General features: G+C 42.4%; 1 pseudogene; it reads left to right on the top strand.

Moving 5' to 3' along the window:
* Positions 1–20,152, top strand: part of LOC141213599 (uncharacterized) — a 94,500-nt pseudogene that overhangs the window by 31,424 nt on the left and 42,924 nt on the right.

Here is a 20,152-nt window from a genome sequence, read left to right on the forward strand (position 1 = left end):
ATGTGTGGCCCCCTCATCCCTTCCACACTGTACACACAAACAAAAAAAATAAACAGTTATACTCACCTTTCTTCTCTGTACTCCAGCGCTGCAGCGTCCTGTTCTGCCGTAGGCCGGGGGAGGAGAGTGGCGTCATTTTGCTGAAGACACACTGTAAATGTGTCTTCAGTAAAATGGCGAAGGATAGCGCTATGTGCACGCGCCGATCCGACGCCTCACTCCGCCCCCTGTCTCCGGCCAGATTAGAGGCGCCACGGCAACGCTCCTCCTGGTCAGGTAAGTATGCAAGTATGGCGCTGGAGATCGCGGTATGCGTTCAGTGTCTACACATACCGCGATCTCCGGCGCCATACACCTCCTCTTACCTGTAACGGCTGGATGCCTGCTTCTGTCTGGAGCCAGACTGCGCGTCACACATGCGCAGTCTATCGAGGCTTCGGACAGAGGGACTCTTAGCCGATTATATTATAGATAACTTTTGAATTCTTCACAAAGGATTATAGGAAACAAATGGACCTTACAAATAATATTCTAACTTCTCTTGAATCCGACAATCCCCTATATATGGTTGTACACTACTGTCTGGGCACATGGCAGGTTAAAAAGGGAAGGAGCGGCATTTAGCTATTTGAATGCAGATTTTGCTGGGATAGTGTGCAGACACAATGTATTGGGGACACTGTTCGTTGTCACCTGGCAGCTCAAAAGATGGCTACCACAAACAGGCTTGGCGCTATCTACTCCATTTTCCAGATCACAGGGTTTGCCTTGCTCATCATCCTTTAACCCCTCTTCATGTATTTGGACTTAGACAGAGACCCCCTAAGCTTGGGCCACAGTGTTACCTAATGTTCTGTGGTGTGAGATGGCAAGAAGAATAGTCAGATAGCCGGGTCAGAACATGGAGGTCAGAGAAAAGCCGTTAGCTGAGCACATAGGACTGAACCAGAGGAGAACAAGGCTGTATCTGGCAGCTTCCGGCAATATGCTTCCAGCTTTAGCAGGGTGCGGTGCTTTCCAGTTGGCTGAAGCAGGGAGCAGATTACTCCAGCTGGACAGCACACACACCCACACTGCCAGACTGGATGGTACTACAGGTCCCAGCAATCCTAATCTTAGTGGCTGGACAGAGCCTGCGCTGCCCAGAGCTTCTGGTTCTATCGTCTCCTCCATCACCAATGCCGCCTGCAGGATGAATAAGGAGGTGAGAGAAGCAGACGTCGCAGGAGCAGATCCCAGAGGAGATGGGACACACCATTTACAGAAGCCCTAATGTGACCAAATTGCAGAAAACCAGAGCAGTAGAAATCCCCATAAAGTGACTCCATTTTGGAAATTATAACCCTCAGTGAATTATTCTATAGCAGTAGTGACTATTTTGACTCCACAGTCACTTTCTGGAAATTAGCACACAGTGGATGTTGGAGAGTGAAAATTACAAATATATAATTTCATTACCCAACACATAGTGCCCAGATTGTGCTCCAGGAGACACACACCGTAAATTAAGTGGGTTCTTCTCACTATAGTAATGCCAAATACATGGATGCTAAATGTGGTTTGGGCACACTGCAAGGCTCAGAAGCGAGGGGGAGATCTGACTTTGGGAGAGTGGATATTGCTGGATTGGTTTATGGAAGCCATGTTGCTTTTCAAAAGCCTTTGAACCACTAATGATGTGGAAACTTCTGTTTTTCCACTGACAGATGATGGACCTGAGTGGGGACTTGGTTTTTGTGAGATAAGTAGAAGTTTTTATTGATATTATTTTTGCCTACATAACATTGCTTGGTGGCTTTTTATTCCATATTTGGAGGCAGAATGAACAAACAGTTGAACACTACGATCCACTGGTTCATCCTATGAGGTTTTCTATTAGGCTGTGAACTGTTATTGTCTTGGTGAATAATGATGGCTAACATAAGGCAAAATTTAAAAAAAATCACAGAAAAAGATACAGCCTTACCAACACAAATCATATAAGAAATGCACTAGCAGGATGCCGCAGACCCCCATGATAAAGGTGGGGGCAGCGCAGGTGCAAAATACTGATGGAGCAACCACTCACAATCATACCAATTCATGGAGAGGATGGTTGCCTAGTATTAAAGATGCACACAGATGAAGCTTGAATAGGACGCCAGTCACACAGGTAGGTTTGATGCACAGTGTCTGACTTAGGATACTGATGATGTCCATACTATTACATCAGGAAGGCTGCCCAGCACTATATAAGTGCACTACACATGGACAGACACCCCAGTACACCCAACCAACACTAAAATGCTAATGCATTTGTTATCTGATTTGGTGTTGGTAAGGCTGATTTTTTCTGTGATGTTTTCTTGGTAGATAATGATACTTTTACGTAAAGTACATTTTTACGGAGAGTTTAAGTAGAAATATTCAACATTATAAATTTTAAGGATGTGTTATTCATAAATAATAATTGGTTTTATTCTTGGCAGATGACTGTACCAGGAGATCAGAGGAACAGCTGACATCTTCAATTTTTAAATCAGATGATTTTGAGATCACACAAGATACAATTGAAGTGAATGCCATTACTCCAGATATACCATCATCCCTTCACAGCAAAGATCTGTCATCTGATCATTTGAAACAGGTCCTGTCTTCTGATTCATTACCGACTACTAACGAAAATCAAAGTCACAAAATAAGCATTAAAAAACAAATTGCTCCTAAAGCAAAGAAATCATTTTCATGTTCAGAATATGGAAATAGTTTTTCCCTCGAAAAGTCTTTTCTTAAACATCAAAACATTCACACAGCAGAGAATAGATTTTTTTTATTTCAAGTGTGGGAATTTTTTTTAACCAGAAATCAAATTTTGTTAATCACCAGAGAAGTCACACACAGAAGAAGCCATTTTCCTGTTCAGAAAGTGGAAAATGTTTTACTGAGAAATCAAGTTTAACCAAATATCAGAGAACTCACACAGGGGAGAAGCCTTTTTCCTGTTCAGAATGTGGGAAATGTTTTAGCCGGAAATCTCTGGTGCTTAGCCAAACCTGAACTCACACAGTGGAGAAGCCTTTTTTCTGTTCAGACATGAAACCTAACGTGATGGAAGATTACAGTCCGGGGAAGATGGGAAACATTCATATACAGTCATGGCCAAAAGTATTGAGAATGACACCAAAATTATATTTTCACATGATCTTCTGGCCTCTGGTTTTTATTAGTGTTTGTCTGATGTTTATATCACATACAGAAATATAATTGCAATCATATTATGAGTACCAATAGGTTATATTGACAGTTAGAATGAGTTAATGCAACAAGTCAATATTTGAGGGTTGCCCCTTCTTCTTCAAGACCTCTGTAATTCTCCCTGGCATGCTCTCAATCAACTTTTGGACCAAATCCTGACTGATAGCAGTCCATTCTTGCATAATCAATGCTTGCATTTTGCCAGAATTTGTTGGTTTTTGTTTGTCCACCCGTCTCTTGATGATTGACCACAAGTTCTCAATGGGATTAAGATCTGGGGAGTTTCCAGGCCATGGACCCAAAATCTCTATGTTTTGTTCCATGAGCCATTTAGTTATCACCTTTGCTTTATGGCAAGGTGCTCCATCATGCTGGAAAAGGCATTGTTGGGCGCCAAACTGCTCTTGGACGGTTGGGAGAAGTTGCTCTTGGAGGACATTCTGGTACCATTCTTTATTCATGGCTGTGTTTTTAGGCAAGACTGTGAGTGAGCCGATTCCCTTGGCTGAGAAGCAACCCCACACATGAATGGTTTCAGGATGCTTTACAGTTGGCATGAGACAAGACTGGTGGTAGCGCTCACCTCTTCTTCTCCGAATAAGCTGTTTTCCAGATGTCCCAAACAATCGAAAAGGGGATTCATCAGAGAAAATGACTTTGCCCCAGTCCTCAGCAGTCCACTCCCTGTACCTTTTGCAGAATATCAGTCGGTCCCTGATGTTTTTTCTGGAGAGAAGTGGCTTCTTTGCTGCCCTCCTTGAAACCAGCCCTTGCTCAAAGAGTCTTCGCCTCACAGTGCGTGCAGAAGCACTCACACCAGCCTGCTGCCATTCCTGAGCAAGCTCGGCACTGCTGGTAGTCCGATCCCACAGCTGAAACAGTTTTAAGATACGGTCCTGGCGCTTGCTGGTCTTTCTTGGGCGCCTTGGAGCCTTTTTGACAACAATGGAAGCTCTCTCCTTGAAGTTCTTGATGATGCGATTGTTGACTGAGGTGCAATCTTTGTAGCTGCGATACTCTTCCCTGTTAGGCCATTTTTGTGCAGTGCAATGATGGCTGCACGTGTTTCTTTAGAGATAACCATGGTTAACTGAAGAGAAACAATGATACCAAGAACCAGCCTCCTTTTAAAGTGTCCAGTGATGTCATTCTTACTTAATCATGACTGATTGATCGCCAGCCCTGTCCTCATCAACACCCACACCTGTGTTAATGGATCAATCACTAAAACGATGTTAGCTGCTCCTTTTAAGGCAGGACTGCAATGATGTTGAAATGTGTTTTGGGGGTTAAAGTTCATTTTCTGGGCAAATATTGACTTTGCAAGTACAGTAATTGCTGTTAAGCTGATCACTCTTTGACATTCAGGAGTATATGCAAATTGCCATTACAAAAAATGAAGCAGTAAACTTTGGAAAAATTACTATTTGTCTCATTCTCAATACTTTTGGCCATGACTGTAGACGGCCGGTGGAGATGTAATCAGTGAAGAAATCTGGCTAAATATGTTTCTAGAGCCGTAGTAGAAGATGAAGATGTCGTCCTCCTCATGAAGTAGTTATTTCTCATGTTACGTGTAATGAATATCTCCGGCAGTATTGCTAATGCCGATTGCAGTGTCGGTAAATGAGACGAGAATTAGCTTTATGGAAGATGAGTCTTTGAGAAATGTATTCAGCTACAGACTCCAAGGAAGAAACTGCTTGTTGTCTGTGGCCTAAAATATATAGGTTTTATTAGTAGATGTAAAGAAGAAAACTAAATACTGTAAAATAATAAATCTCCTCATATGTTTCCCTTGTTATCTCCAGTAATTGTATTATCACACAAGATTTTTATGATGTTACATCGGCTCATCATCTTCTCATTTAGGTCTCTACAATATCGGATCCTCTCAGTGAAGATCTTCTATTTAAGAGAATTTTCCTTATGTACCCATCAAAGATGGATATGGACAGAGACAAGATGGCGGAGAGGATATTCCACCTCACCCTAGAGATCCTCTTTCGGCTTACTGGAGAGGTGAGAGATTCTGATGACGTCACATTACATCATTCTTATCTATGGGAATAACAGATGGACAGAACTGGAGAGGTGAGGACTCTGGAAATGTCTGGAGTGAGATTGATTTATATGTCTTTCCATAACCAGGATTACATATTAGTGAAGACCTCTAGTGAGCGCTGTGAGGACCCTGTGTCTGAGGGATGGGAAAGACCCCTGAGCCCAATCACAGGGCATCCATCTCACCCCTTCATACTTGAGGACATCAATGACCAGAAGATCGTAGAACTCACCTACAAAATGATTGAGCTGCTGACTGGAGAGGTGGGAATGCTGGGACATTATACAGTAACGCTATGAAAGGATCGGGGGATGACGGTATCATTGTATGTGTCAGGTTCCTATAAGATGTCAGGATGTCACTGTCTATTTCTCCATGGAGGAGTGGGAGTATTTAGAAGGACACAAAGATCTGTACAAGGACGTCATGATGGAGGTTCCCCAGTCCCTCACATCACCAGGTAATAGACAGGACTAAATACACACGGCCTATAATTATCTGTATGTAAAGAATGAATTCAGTCCTGTATGTGTTTCCTCCAGATCTATCCAGTAAGAGGACAACACCAGACAGATGTCCCCATCCTCTTCTTCCTCAGGACTGTAAACAAGAAGATCCCAATGTTCCTCAGGATCATCAGGTAGATGGAGAGAAGGTGTCATGAGATCTCCCCTATGATGTGTAGACGGCTGTGAAGGTCTTGTGTTCAGTTTTGTTTTATCCACCAGTATTACGTGGTTTATACTTGTGTAAAGAGAACAGTGGAGATGTCAGGATTAGAGCTGATCATAGATGGGACTTCTCATCAGTCTGTGACTTTTATAATATTTGTTTCAGGGTGAAGATCTGCCCCATATTAATACTATAGAGTCATATGTGAGGAGTGATGAGCGGTGTAAAGAGGAGATTCCTACATATGACTACCCAGGTGAGTAGTAACCACTAAATGCAGAGAAGTCACAGTTTTATCTCAGTCACCGGCTGTGGCTGCTTTATCGGTGGTGTAGTCCGGCCGTATCACAATCATATGATCACCATTTTTCCTCTAGACCACAGCATTCTCCTCCACCCAAAACTGTTCAAATGATTTTGGGCATTGAAACCCTTTTCCATAGAACTTACAACCTGGAGGATCCACCTACTCACTGTGATTAGGAGACGTTACCTGCCCAGATCTGTAAACTACAAAGCCAGAAAATCACTTGAAGAAAAATATAATGATGGGCCTGTAAGAGAAAGCGGAGGGTAATGATGGTGTTCCTTCCTAGATCCCTGATATCTTATTGGATGAATCTACCTTCTCTCCCTTCTGTGCTGCTGAATGTGCTCATATGGTCCCTACAAGACCAGGTCCAGTCTTTCTGGCCGAACGTCACTTTTATGATCTACAACATTAAATGTGCAGTGAGGGCCAAGTGTGAATTTCTGTACAATAACAACAGAGTCTCCCTTTATCCTGACTTTTCAGTTTCTTTTAAAACCGACAAACTTCAAACCAGATTGTGATAAACTAAAAAAAAACCATTACACCTGCGCCATGATAGATCTGTAAGCTAAATTTAAGACACCTCAACTCTGCACTATTTTAAAAAGTTCTCTTTGAATGTCTAATATTTCTTCTTGAAACTCATCCGATAGAAAATATTGTCCCTTATGATAGTTTAGATTCCCAGGTTTCACCACTAGTTACTCACTACTTACTGATGGAGACTGTTGAGTTTGATCATTTCAGTAGATGTTATGGTCTATACTCACAGTTTTGACTATAGTAGTTAGTGCCCAAAATAGTGTGATTTAACCCCTTCCTGCAGCCAGTTTTGTGTTCCTATCTGGGCCCATTTTTCAAATCTGACATTTGTCACTTTATATGGTGATAACTTTGGAATTCTTCACAAAGGATAATAGGAAACAAATGGACCTTACAAATAATATTCCAACTTCTCTTGAATCTGACAATCCCCTATATACGGTTGTACACTACTGTCTGGGCACATGGCAGGTTAAGAAAGGAAGGAGCGGCATTTAGCTATTTGAAAGCAGATTTTGCTGGGATAGTTTGCAGACACAATGTTTTGGGGACACTGTTCATGGTCACCTGGCAGCTCAAAAGATGGCTACCACAAACAGGCTTGGCGCTATATACTCCATTTTCCAGATCCCAGGGTTTGCCTTGCTCATCATCCTTTAACCACTCTACATGGATTTGGACTTAGACACAGACCCCCTAAGCTTGGGCCACAGTGTTACCTAATGTTCTGTGGTGTGAGATGGCAAGAAGAATAGTCAGATAGCCGGGTCAGAACATGGAGGTCAGAGAAAATACGAAACCACACAAAAGTAGTCAGTAAACGGGTCGGAGTCACAACAGGAAACAAATACACAAGCCAGGAGCTGAGCACAGAGGTCTGAACCAGAGGAGAACAAGGCTGTATCTGGCAGCTTCCGGCAATATGCTTCCAGCTTTAGTAGGGTGCGGTGCTTTCCAGTTGGCTGAAGCAGGGAGCAGATTACTCCAGTTGGACAGCACACACACCCATACTGCCAGACTGGATGGTACTACAGGTCCCAGGCACCCTAATCTTAGTGGGTGGACAGAGTCTGCGCTGCTGAGAGCTTCTGGTTCTGACATCTCCTCCATCACCAGCGCCGCCTGCAGGATGAATAAGGCGGCGCCTGGTGAGAGAAGCAGACGTTGCAGGAGCAGATCCCAGAGGAGATGGGACACACCATTTACAGAAGCCCTAATGTGACCAAATTGCAGAAAACCTGAGCAGTAGAAATCCCCATAAAGTGACTTCATATTGGAAATTATAACTCTCAGTGAAATAATCTATAGGAGTAGTGACTATTTTGACTCCACAGGCACTTTCCGGAAATTAGCACGCAGTGGATGTTGGAGAGTGAAAATTACAAATATATAATTTCATTACCCAACACATAGTGTCCAGATTGTGCTCCAGGAGACACACACCGTAAATTAAGTGGGTTCTTCTCACTATAGTAATGTCAAATACACGGATGCTAAATGTGGTTTGGGCACACTGCAAGGCTCAGAAGCGAGGGGGAGATCTGACTTTGGGAGAGCGGATATTGCTGGATTGGTTTATGGAAGCCATGTTGTTTTTCAAGAGCCTTTGAGCCACTAATAATGTGGAAACCTCTGGTTTTCCACTGACAGATGATGGACCTGAGTGGGGACTTGTTTTTTGTGAGATGAGTAGAAGTTTTTATTGATATTATTTTTGCCTACATAACATTGCTTGGTGGCTTTTTATTGCATATTAGTGAGGCAGAATTAACAAACAGTTGAACACCACGCTCTACTGGTTCATCCTATGAGGTTTTCTATTAGACTGTGAACTGTTATTGTCTTGGTGAATAATGATGGCTAACATAGGGCAAAATAAAAAAAATCACAGAAAAAGATACAGCCTTACCAACACAAATCATATAAGAAATGCACTAGCAGGATGCCGCAGACCCCCATGATAAAGGTGGGGGCAGCGCAGGTGCAAAATACTGATGGAGCAACCACTCACAATCGTACCAATTCATGGAGGGGGTGGTTGCCTAGTATTAAAGATGCACACAGATGAAGCTTGCATAGGACGCCAGTCACACAGGTAGGTGTGATGCACAGTGTCTGGCTTAGCCTAATGATGCCCATACTATTACATCAGGAAGGTTGCCCAGCACTATATAAGTGCACCCCACATGGACAGACACCCCAGTACACCCAACCAACACTAAAATGCTAATGCATTTGTTATCTGATTTGGTGTTGGTAAGGCTGATTTTTTCTGTGATGTTTTCTTGGTAAATAATGATACTTTTACATAAAGTACATTTTTACAGAGAGTTTAAGTAGAAATATTCAACAATATAAATTTTAAGGATATGTTATTCATAAATAATAATTGGTTTTATTCTTGGCAGATGACTGTACCAGGAGATCAGGGGGACAGCTGACATCTTCAATTTTTAAATCAGATGATCTTGAGATCCCACAGGATACAATTGAAGTGAATGCCATTACTCCAGATATACCATCATCCCTTCACAGCAAAGATCTGTCATCTGATCATTTGAAACAGGTCCTGTCTTCTGATTCATTACCGAATACTAAGGAAAATCAAAGTCACAAAATAAGCATTAAAAAACAAATTGCACCGAAAGCAAAGAAGCCATTTTCATGTTCAGAATATGGAAATAGTTTTTCCCTCGAAAAGTCTTTTCTTAAACATCAAAGCATTCACACAGCAGAGAATAGATTTTTTTGTTTCAAGTGTGGGAAATTTTTTAACCAGAAATCAGATCTTGTTATTCACCAGAGAAGTCACATAGAGGAGAAGCCATTTTCTTTTTCAGAAAATGGAAAATGTTTTACAGAGAAATCAGGTTTAATCAAATATCAGAGAACTCACACAGGGGAGAAGCCTTATTCATGTTCAGAATGTGGGAAGTGTTTTAGCCGGAAATCAGATTTGGTTGAGCATAAGAGAACTCACACAGGGGAGAAGCCTTTTTCCTGTTCAGAATGTGGAAAATGTTTTAGCCGGAAATCAGATTTGGTTGAGCATAAGAGAACTCACACAGGGGAGAAGCCTTTTTCCTGTTCAGAATGTGGAAAATGTTTTAGATTGATATCAAGTTTTATCAGACATCAGAGAACTCACACAGGGGAGAAGCCTTTTTCATGTTCAGAATGTGGGAAATGTTTTAGCCGGAAATCATATTTGGTTGAGCATAAAAGAACTCACACAGGGGAGAAGCCTTTTTCCTGTTCAGAATGTGGAAAATGTTTTAGATTGAAATCAAGTTTTATCAGCCATCAGAGAATTCACACAGGGGAGAAGCCTTTTTCCTGTTCAGAATGTGGAAAATGTTTCAGATTGAAATCAAGTTTTAGCAGACATCAGAGAACTCACACAGGGGAGAAGCCTTTTTTCTGTTCAGAATGTGGAAAATGTTTTAGATTGATATCAAGTTTTATCAGCCATCAGAGAATTCACACAGGGGAGAAGCCTTTTTCCTGTTCAGAATGTGGAAAATGTTTCAGATTGAAATCAAGTTTTAGCAGACATCAGAGAACTCACACAGGGGAGAAGCCTTTTTCCTGTTCAGAATGTGGAAAATGTTTTAGATTGAAATCAAGTTTTATCAGCCATCAGAGAATTCACACAGGGGAGAAGCCTTTTTCCTGTTCAGAATGTGGAAAATGTTTTAGATTGAAATCAAGTTTTATCAGACATCAGAGAATTCACACAGGGGAGAAGCCTTTTTCCTGTTCAGAATGTGGAAAATGTTTTACATTGAAATCAAGTTTTATCAGCCATCAGAGAATTCACACAGGGGAGAAGCCTTTTTCCTGTTCAGAATGTGGAAAATGTTTTAGCCGGAAATCAGATTTGGTTAAACATAAGAGAACTCACACAGGGGAGAAGCCTTTATCCTGTTCAGATTGTGGAAAATGTTTTAGCCAGAAATCAAATTTGGTTGAGCATAAGAGAACTCACACAGGGGAGACGCCTTTTTCATGTTCAGAATGTGGGAAATGTTTTAGCTGGAAATCAGTTTTGGTTAAGCACCAGAGAATTCACACAGGGGAGAAGCCTTTTTCCTGTTCAGAATGTGGGAAATGTTTTAGCTGGAAATCAGTTTTGGTTACGCACAAGAGAAAGCACACAGGGGAGAAGCTTTTTTCCTGTTCAGAATGTGGGAAATGTTTTAGCTGGAAATCAGTTTTGGTTACGCACAAGAAAAATCACACAAGGGAGAAGCCTTTGTCCTGTTCAGAATGTGGGAAATGTTTTAGCTGGAAATCAGATTTGGTTAAGCACCAGAGAACTCACACAGGGGAGAAACCTTTTTCCTGTTCAGAATGTGGGAAATGTTTTGTGAAGAAATCATCACTTCTTAGTCACCAGAGAACTCACACAGACGAGAAGCCATTTTCATGTTCTTAATGCGGGAAATGTTTTACACGGAGATCAACTCTTAACAAACTTCAGAGACGTCACACAGGGGAGAAGCCTTTTTCATTTTTAACCGAAAATTATATCTTCATAAAGGGGTTGTCCACTACTAGACCAACTCCTTCTCATTCCTCATGTTTAGCCTTTTTAAAATAAAAACCCTCATACGCACTTCCTGTTCTGGCGCAGTTCCATTGGTGTCACAACTCGCGTTTCCGTAAGGATGTTACATCACACAAGATTGTTACATCACACAATCCTGCTCCCAATCATCGCCACCTTTAGACGTATTGTACATCAACAGGAAGGACATGGCCTGGACACAGCATCAAGAGAACGCACACACTGAGAGCACTGTCTTCAGACCATGTTCCTGGGGCAATTATAAGCAATTTACAGCCTCAAACATGACGTTCGATATGGGAAAGAAAGAAGAGATCGGAGGTTAATCTGAGGTCCTCCACCTCTGTCAGCATGTCTGGTATGCAGCGTTTCTTATGGAAGGTCTTATCTTCCTGCTCCTGAGCCATTACTGCCTCACCTCAGCGTGGAAAAAGAAGCAGTCTTAACCCTCATGATGCCAGACAGCTCCAGACTGTCAGTCCTGCACCAACTTCTCTCTTAATGTCGGCCTCACGAGAAAACAGCTCCACAAATCTCCCTGTACTCTCACCAAAGCCCACATACTGAGCAGTGCTTGCTTCACAGGGACATTTACCCCCCAGCCACAGGTTATTCTGATATGGGGAACAACATAACTTATTTGTATATTAGATTGCGTCTAGCCCTACTAAAGAAGATATGGAGTAATATAGTCAGAGGCTGGAGACCACATACAATACTGAAATACGTCCCCTCACTTCTATCCTGTCACAGCTTACTGACAAGTTACAGAGATTAGAGGATAATGTCCAAGTTAGAGGCCATCATAATGCTCAGAAACTAACACTAGATCTTCACAGGCAGTAAATAAACCATCTGTTTAATATGGTTGATGATCAAGAAAATCACAATAATATCTGGATAAGGGGTATACCTGAGCGCATCAATGCACAAGTGATTATGCCAACACTGCGATCATTATTCACTAATATTCTTGGTGATCCTATTGATAAGGAGGTGGAGATTTATAAGGCGCACCGTACAATAGGCAATCATGGCCCAGATCCTGAGCGTCCAAGGAACACTATCTCTCGCATACATTTTTTCAATGTAAAAGAGGCCATTGTGAGGAAAGCAGAGGAGTTGGATCCTGGTGATTTCAATGGAAAACGCATATAATTGCTCACACATCTATCCTGAATGACACTTGCTAAAAGAAGGGTATTGAAACCACTACTTGATGCCATCCGGGAAAATGGCCTGATGTACTCCTGGGGGTACCCATTCCAGCTGTATATTTTCAAAGATCCAAGCAACATGAGACCTATTTGTGATGCCCTGGACATTCCATATATCTGACTGGCCACCTGCTCCACCATTGCCACAGAGAGTTCCAGCACGTCACAGAAGGTGTTCAATGGATCAGGAACTTGATGGTGATGCAGCCAGATGGGAAAGGAACCTGGCAATCATATGAGCTCCTGAAATGAATCTTGTCTTCCCTGATGAGAGACAGTTTGCAGATGCTTACTTATTTCTTTAAGCATATAATTAGATATATCTAAATAGAGCATTAGGTGCCACTCTTCCACTATATAGAATGTCTAAGTTCATATAAGATCTTAGACCAGGATATAAGTTGAGTCCACATGATACTACTGTAATATAAGGCTTTATTACTTTACTTGCTTTATATTCCATGGTTCCACCTAATAGGAATCCTAGAACTGAAAGTTTGACTTACGCCTGTAAAGACAACCCCCAGTTAGGGACTTGCATTGGGATCTGCTTGTTTCGCAATTTCCTACTGTTTTGATATATTCATAATCTATACTTCTTAGACACTGAGAGGTAGACGTTACTATCTACCGTCTATACTTCCTCTTTTAATCTTTCTCTCTTCCATTCCCCCTTTTTTTCATATAATATGGCACAACTCAAAACTTGTTCATTGAATGTCAGAGGACTTAATGTTCCAGAGAAAGGAGCTCGTGTTATATCATAGGCATAAACAGCACGTACATTTTCTCTTTCTTCAGGAGTCACACTTTAGAGGCGATCATATACTGTACCTCAGATTACTAATAGATATTATTCATCTTGGCGTCCCAGAAAAATGCTGTTTTGAAGTCTAAGGTGCTGAGTATCGGCCGCCACAGATCACTGCTGCATACTATTGTAGAAACACTGTCTGACACGAAGAGGAGGTATGTGTTTGTTAAGATCTCCATCTACTCCAAAATTTTGACTTTGGCAAACTTCTATCTCCCTAATTGTGACCAAATTAAGACATGCTGTCATTACTTAAACAAACTAAAATATTTTGCGGAGGACCTTATCATCATTGGAGGTGACTTTAATTTTGTCTTGGATCCTTCTTTAGACGCGTCCCTGGGCTGGAGTCACCAATCTAAAACACAAACGAAAGCTTTGCTAATTGTGCTTTGGTCTCAACCGGGCGATGTATGGAGGATACTACATCTAGACGTAAAGGATTATACCTATTATTCTCCTTTACACAATATACATAGCCATATAGTCCTTTTCTTAATTAGCCGTCACTTGCCTGCATGGCAACCTACATCTCAGGTAGGAACTGCTGTATGGTCAGATCATGCTCCTGTATATTGTAACTAGCTATTGAACTTTTCTATGCACGGGTGGCGAGCATTTTTATTGGTATATGGTCTCCCATGCTTGTTATATGTGCTGTCCCCCTCCTGGTATTTCTGCTGCCCCCATCCTGTCCCCACCATCCCATCCTGGTATGCATGGCACCCCTCATCCCCATCCTGATATGCATGGCACCCCTCATCCCCATCCTGGTATGCATAGCACCCCTCATTCCCAATCCTGGTATGCATGGCACCCCTCATTCCCAATCCTGGTATGTATGTTACCCTATCCCTCATCCTGATATGCATGGCACCACTCATCCCCCAATCCTGGTATGCATGGCACCCCATCCCTCATCCTGGTATGCATGGTGCCCCTCATTCCTATCCTGGTATGCATGGTGCCCCTCATCCCTATTCTGGTATGCATGGTGCCCCTCATCCCTATTCTGGTATGTATGGTATCCCTCATCCTGGTATGCATGGCACCCCATCCCTCATCCTAGTATACATGGCACCCCTCATCCCAGAAACCTGGAATGCATGGCACCCAATCCCTTATCCTGGTATGCAATGCACGCTTCATCCCCAATCCTGGTATATATGGCTCCCTCATCCCTATCCTGGTATGCATGGCACCCCATCCCCTATCCTGGTACGTATCGCACCCCTCATCCCTATACTGGTATGCATGGTACCCTTCATCCCTATTCTGGTATGCATGGTACCCCTCATCCTGGTATGCATGGTACCCCTCATCCCTATCCTGGTATGCATGATACCCCGCATTGCTATCCTGGTATGTATGGTACCCCTCATCCCTATCCTGGTATGCATGACACCCCATCCCTCATCCTGGTATACATGGCACCCCTCATCCCAATTCTGGTATGTATGGCTTCCTCATCCCAGAAACCTGGTATGCATGGCACGCCTCATCCCCAATCATGGTATATATGGCTTCCTCATCCCTATCCTGGTATGCATGGCACCCCTCATCCCTATACTGGTATGCATGGCACCCCTCATCCCTATACTGGTATGCATGGTACCCCTCATCCTTATTCTGGTATGCATGGTACCCTTCATCCTGGTATGCATGGTACCCCCTGCATTCCTATCCTGGTATGTATAGTATCCCTCATCCCTATCCTGGTATTCATGGTACCCCATCCCTATCCTGGTATGCATGGTACCCCGCATTCCTATCCTGGTATGCATGGTACCCCATCCCTCATCCTGGTATGCATGGTGCCCCGCATTCCTATCCTGGTATGTAGTGTACCCCTCGTCCCTATCCTGGTATGCATGTTACCCCATCCCTATCCTGGTATGTATGGTACCCCTCATCCCTAATCTGGTATGCATGGCACCCCGCACCCCCCAATCCTGGTATGCATGGTCCCCTCACCCACCAATTCTTGTATGCATGGCACTCCTCATCCCTATACTGGTATGTATGGCATCCCTCACCCCCCAATCCTGGAATGTGTGGTCCCCCTCATCCTGGTATGCATGGCACCCCATTCCTCATCCTGGTATGCTTGGTTCCCCTCATCCCCCAATCCTGATGTGTTGCCCCCTCACCCGCCAATCCTGGTATGTATGGCTCCCCTCATCCCTTTCACGCTGCACACATACAAAAAAATAAACACTTAATCTCACCTTTCTTTGTGCTCCAGCGCTGCGGTGTTCTGTTCTGCCGGAGGCTGGGGGAGGAGTGCGGCGCCAGAGTACGTGCATGCCCATACTGCGCTGTCTGGCGCCATTTTGCTGAAGACACACTGCAAATAGCGCTATGTGTATGTGCTGATTCCGACACCTTCACTTCTGCCCCGGTCTCCGGCGAAGAGAGGCAATGCTCCTCCCGGTCAGGTAAGTATGGCGCCGGAGATCGCGGTATGCATTCAGTGTCTACGCATACCATGATCTCCGGCGCCATACACACTCCTCTTACCTGTAACGACTCCATGCCTGCTTCTGTCTGGAGCCAGTCTGCGCAGGCGTGTCGCGCTTGCACAGTCTATAAAGGCTTCAGACAGACACACGCATCCCCGGTTTTATTATAGATCTGACTATGCCGGCCTCCACCAAGGCTTCAGATGTTGGAACCTAAATGATAATCTGCTGAAAGACTCGCTCTGTGTCTCAGACCTTCTTGAGACTATAGACTCCTTCAAATATATGAGCATGATGAAACTGCCTTACCATTTAAATGGGAAGCACTGACATGTGTCCTCAGAGGTATAATAATAAAACCTAGATAAAAGCTAAAAAAGGAGAGAACAGCTAAAGTCTCATTTGCTTGAGCAGATTGATCTCCTTGACAAACAACATAAATGATTTGCTTGCCTCCAGGTATATGTAGACCGGCTTAACACTAGAAGGGAGCTAAAAGTAGTTTCATGGATGGGGTACTCGCAAATATTGTGTAATTTCAGGGCATTTACTTATGGAAGGAACCAAGTGGAAGCTTCCATTCTCGGTACTAGATATGGGGCCTCCTCGAGAAAATGACTTAAAATGTCGTACACTAAAGTTAATATATAAGGTGTGGGATAGGGGTAAAAATATTCTGGGGATTGGAAAGTACACAAACTATACTCCTTTATGGCACACCTATAACTTACCAGAGCTATAGAAGCTAAATAATATTAGTGAGTGGGAGGATAGGGGTACTAGAATAAACGCCATACTGATTGATACATCACCCAATGGATACCATTGCTAAAGCAGTGGATACAAAAGGTCTATTAACCCTTATTTATAGGCAGTTACTGGCCCTACATTTGGATAAATATCCTTTGTTAGTAAAGACAAAATGGGAGGAGGATGTGAGTCCGTTATCTGAGGAGCAATGGGGGAAATACTGGATTTGACACCGAATCTTTCATTGTCAGAGTCACAAAGATTGTCCCAAATTCTTCTCATTCATAGGGTATATAGATACCCAAGTATTTTATTTAAAATTGAAATACAAACGGATGACACATGTCCTAGATGTGGTCAAAAGGACGCCCACCTGATGCATATGACGTGGAAATGTGTAAATATTGGCGACTACTGGAAGGGGGTGATCGCTCTTGTACTATCTGTATTTGGGATACAACTTCAGTTGGAACCTAAAATCTGTATCCTAGGACTCCTGGGAGAAGACGTAGATCCAGACTCCCATATGGCAATAGCTAGCTCAAGAATATTATTCCAAGCCAGAAAGTTGTTGGCACTACATTGGATAGACAATTCTCCCCCAACGATAACAGAACTAAAATCCAGGATAAATAACACTCTATGCTTGGAAAGGGGATCTTATATTAAAGGAACGCTCTCAAGAAATCCATACACATATGGGATCAATGGTTAAATACACCGGGTATTGCTTCAAAGAACCTTCTCAGAAATACTATCCTGGATCGTTTGTACATTTCCTTACAGTAAACCAGGAATGTATATCCTTATATCCAAGGTGTCAGCAAATGATAATCTCAGTCCACACAATTGTCCCTTCTTAGATATATTCTTTTTCTTTTGAAGTCTCAATAGGGAAAAAAATAAGCCGTCAGGAAGTATTCAGATATTTATGTACAAATGTAAAATTACTGTTCCAAAACCTTGTACTATAGAGCGATATTGGGATTTATATCATTGTAAACCGGTTCTTGTATTGTTACTGGTTTTTATTTTTATTTTTTTTTGTCACAAAGTTTATTTAAAAAAAGAAAATGTTGGTAATTCTTAGTTTTGTTAAATAAAAATGATCTGATTGAAAAAAAGAAAGGAGCGAAGGTCTTTACTAGATCAAACATATACAAAATGCCAAGATCACATGTGAAGGTACTCGTACGAATTCACAGATAAATGTGGTCTCTCATTGGCAAGAAGGTTACATCCACACGTGTAAAGGACATACGTATCCAAAATAAAAGGGGCACCCGGGCCAGAAATTCATAACCCCTCTGACATAGCGGAAGCATTTAGTTTCTTTTATAGTTCGCTATATAATATTCATGGACAATACCACGACATGCCACCTAATATTCTTGAAACTAAAAATGACAATTATATTAACCTCTTAACAACATTAGACGTACTAATACGCGTCTGTGCCCTGGGACTTAAGAGCCAGACCCGTATTAGTACGTCATGGCGATCGCCGCCGGGTGTCAGCTGATTGTCACAGCTGACACCTGGTACTATGTGGAGGGAGAGGTCACGCACCGCTCCCAGCACATTAACCCCCGCGATGCTGCGATCGAAGTCGATCGCAGCATTGCGGTGGCAAGGGGAGGTGATCGCAGATACTCACCTCCTCTTCCGGCTTCCAGCGCTGTCTGCCGTGGCTTCCAGGATGTTGCCATGACGACCCGATGTCGTCATGACAACATCCGGGTCACCAGACAGCAGGAAGATTTTTTGGACATGCGCAGTGCATGACAAAAGAATCTTCTCCCTGTGCAGCCCTGACAGCCTGTATAACACAGGAATGGTGCTGCATCCCTGCGCTATACAGGCGATCAGAATAAAAAAAGTGAAAGTCCCATAGTGGGACAAAGTAATAAAGTATAAAAACTATCAGAAAGTGAAAAAAAAAAAAATAATCCACCAAAAATAAAAATATAATGTACCCATCAATAAATATTATAAAAAAAAAAACAAACAATAAAAGTACACATATTTGGTATCGCCGCATCCGGAACAACCTGACCTATAAAATTGTCCCACTAGTTAACCCCTTCAGTGAACATGGTAAAAAAAAAAAACAAAGCAAAAAACAATGCTTTATCACCCTACCGCCAAACAAAAAATGGAATAACACGCGATCAAAAAGACAAATATAAATAAAAATGGTACCGCTGAAAACGTCATCTCGTCCCGCAAAAAACAAGCCACCATACAGCTCCATTAGCCGAAAAATAAAAAAGTTATAGCTCTCAGAATAAAGCTATGCTAAAAAATAATTTTTTCTATAAAATTGCTTTTATTATGTAAAAGTGCAAAACATAGAAAAACGATATAAATGTGGTACCGCTGTAAACGTACTGACCCAAAGAATAAAGCTGCCTTATCAATTTTACCACACGCAGAACAGAATAAAAAAAAACAATTCCTGAATTGTTGGTTTTTGTTTATTCTGCCTCCCAAAAATCGAAATAAAAAGTGATCAAAAAATGTCACGTACCTGAAAATGGCACCAATAACAACGTCAACTCATCCCGCAAAAAAACGAGCCGTCACATGACTGTCTGCCAAAATCTGGAAAAATTATAGCTCTCAAAATATGGCGATGCAAAAACTAGATTTTACAAAAAATGTGTCTTTTAGTGTGTAACAGCTGTCAGTCATAAAAACCCCATATGATTCTGGTATTACTGTAATCACACCGACCCGAAGAATAAAGTCGTCTAATCACTTATACCGCACGAGGAACGGCGTAAAAAATAAACTCTCGGGTTAGGGTTGGGCTAGGGTTAGGGCTGGGTTTGGGGTTAGGGTTGTGATGGGGTTGGGATTTTTTTCAAAAGTAAGAAAAAAGATGACGATATGGCGACTAGTGTTGAGCGCAAGTGCTCGTTACTTGAGTTTGCATCGGGTGCTCTGGTATGCATTGAGTATCGTGGGTATTTGAGTGACATGCTCGAGTCTCCGCCCCATATGCTTCGCGGCCAAAAAAACTTTGCGGGGATTGCCTGCCATGCACGAGCGATCCCCGCATGTTTTTTTTTTGGGTGTCTAATAACCGTGAAACATGCGGAGCAGGGACTCGAGCATGTCACTCGAGCACACGCTGTACATGGTGCATACCTGAATACCCCATGCAAACTCAAGTAGCGAGCACTTGCGCTCAAGACTAATGACAACTTATTCAATATGATGACCTAATGTTATCAAATTCTGTGTCGTACCTCTGGGTTCAAAATGTTCACTATACACCTTAATAAAATCCTTGAGGGGTATAGTTTCCAAAATGGGGTCACTTGTGGGGGAGCTCCACTGTTTAGGCACATCAGGGGCTCTATGCTCAGTATAGAGCATCGCAATAACAATGTCCAATAAACAGATAAAACGCATCAATGTCTAAATTGTGAATAGAAATATTGTTCTTATCGATCTGACACGTAAAAATATAATATAAAATAATATGCACAATAACCAATATGGAG

This window comes from Phyllobates terribilis, unplaced genomic scaffold (assembly GCF_046119375.1).
Source record: "Phyllobates terribilis strain yellow unplaced genomic scaffold, ASM4611937v1 Scaffold_200__1_contigs__length_3551848, whole genome shotgun sequence".
NCBI classification, from domain to species: Eukaryota; Metazoa; Chordata; class Amphibia; order Anura; family Dendrobatidae; genus Phyllobates; species Phyllobates terribilis.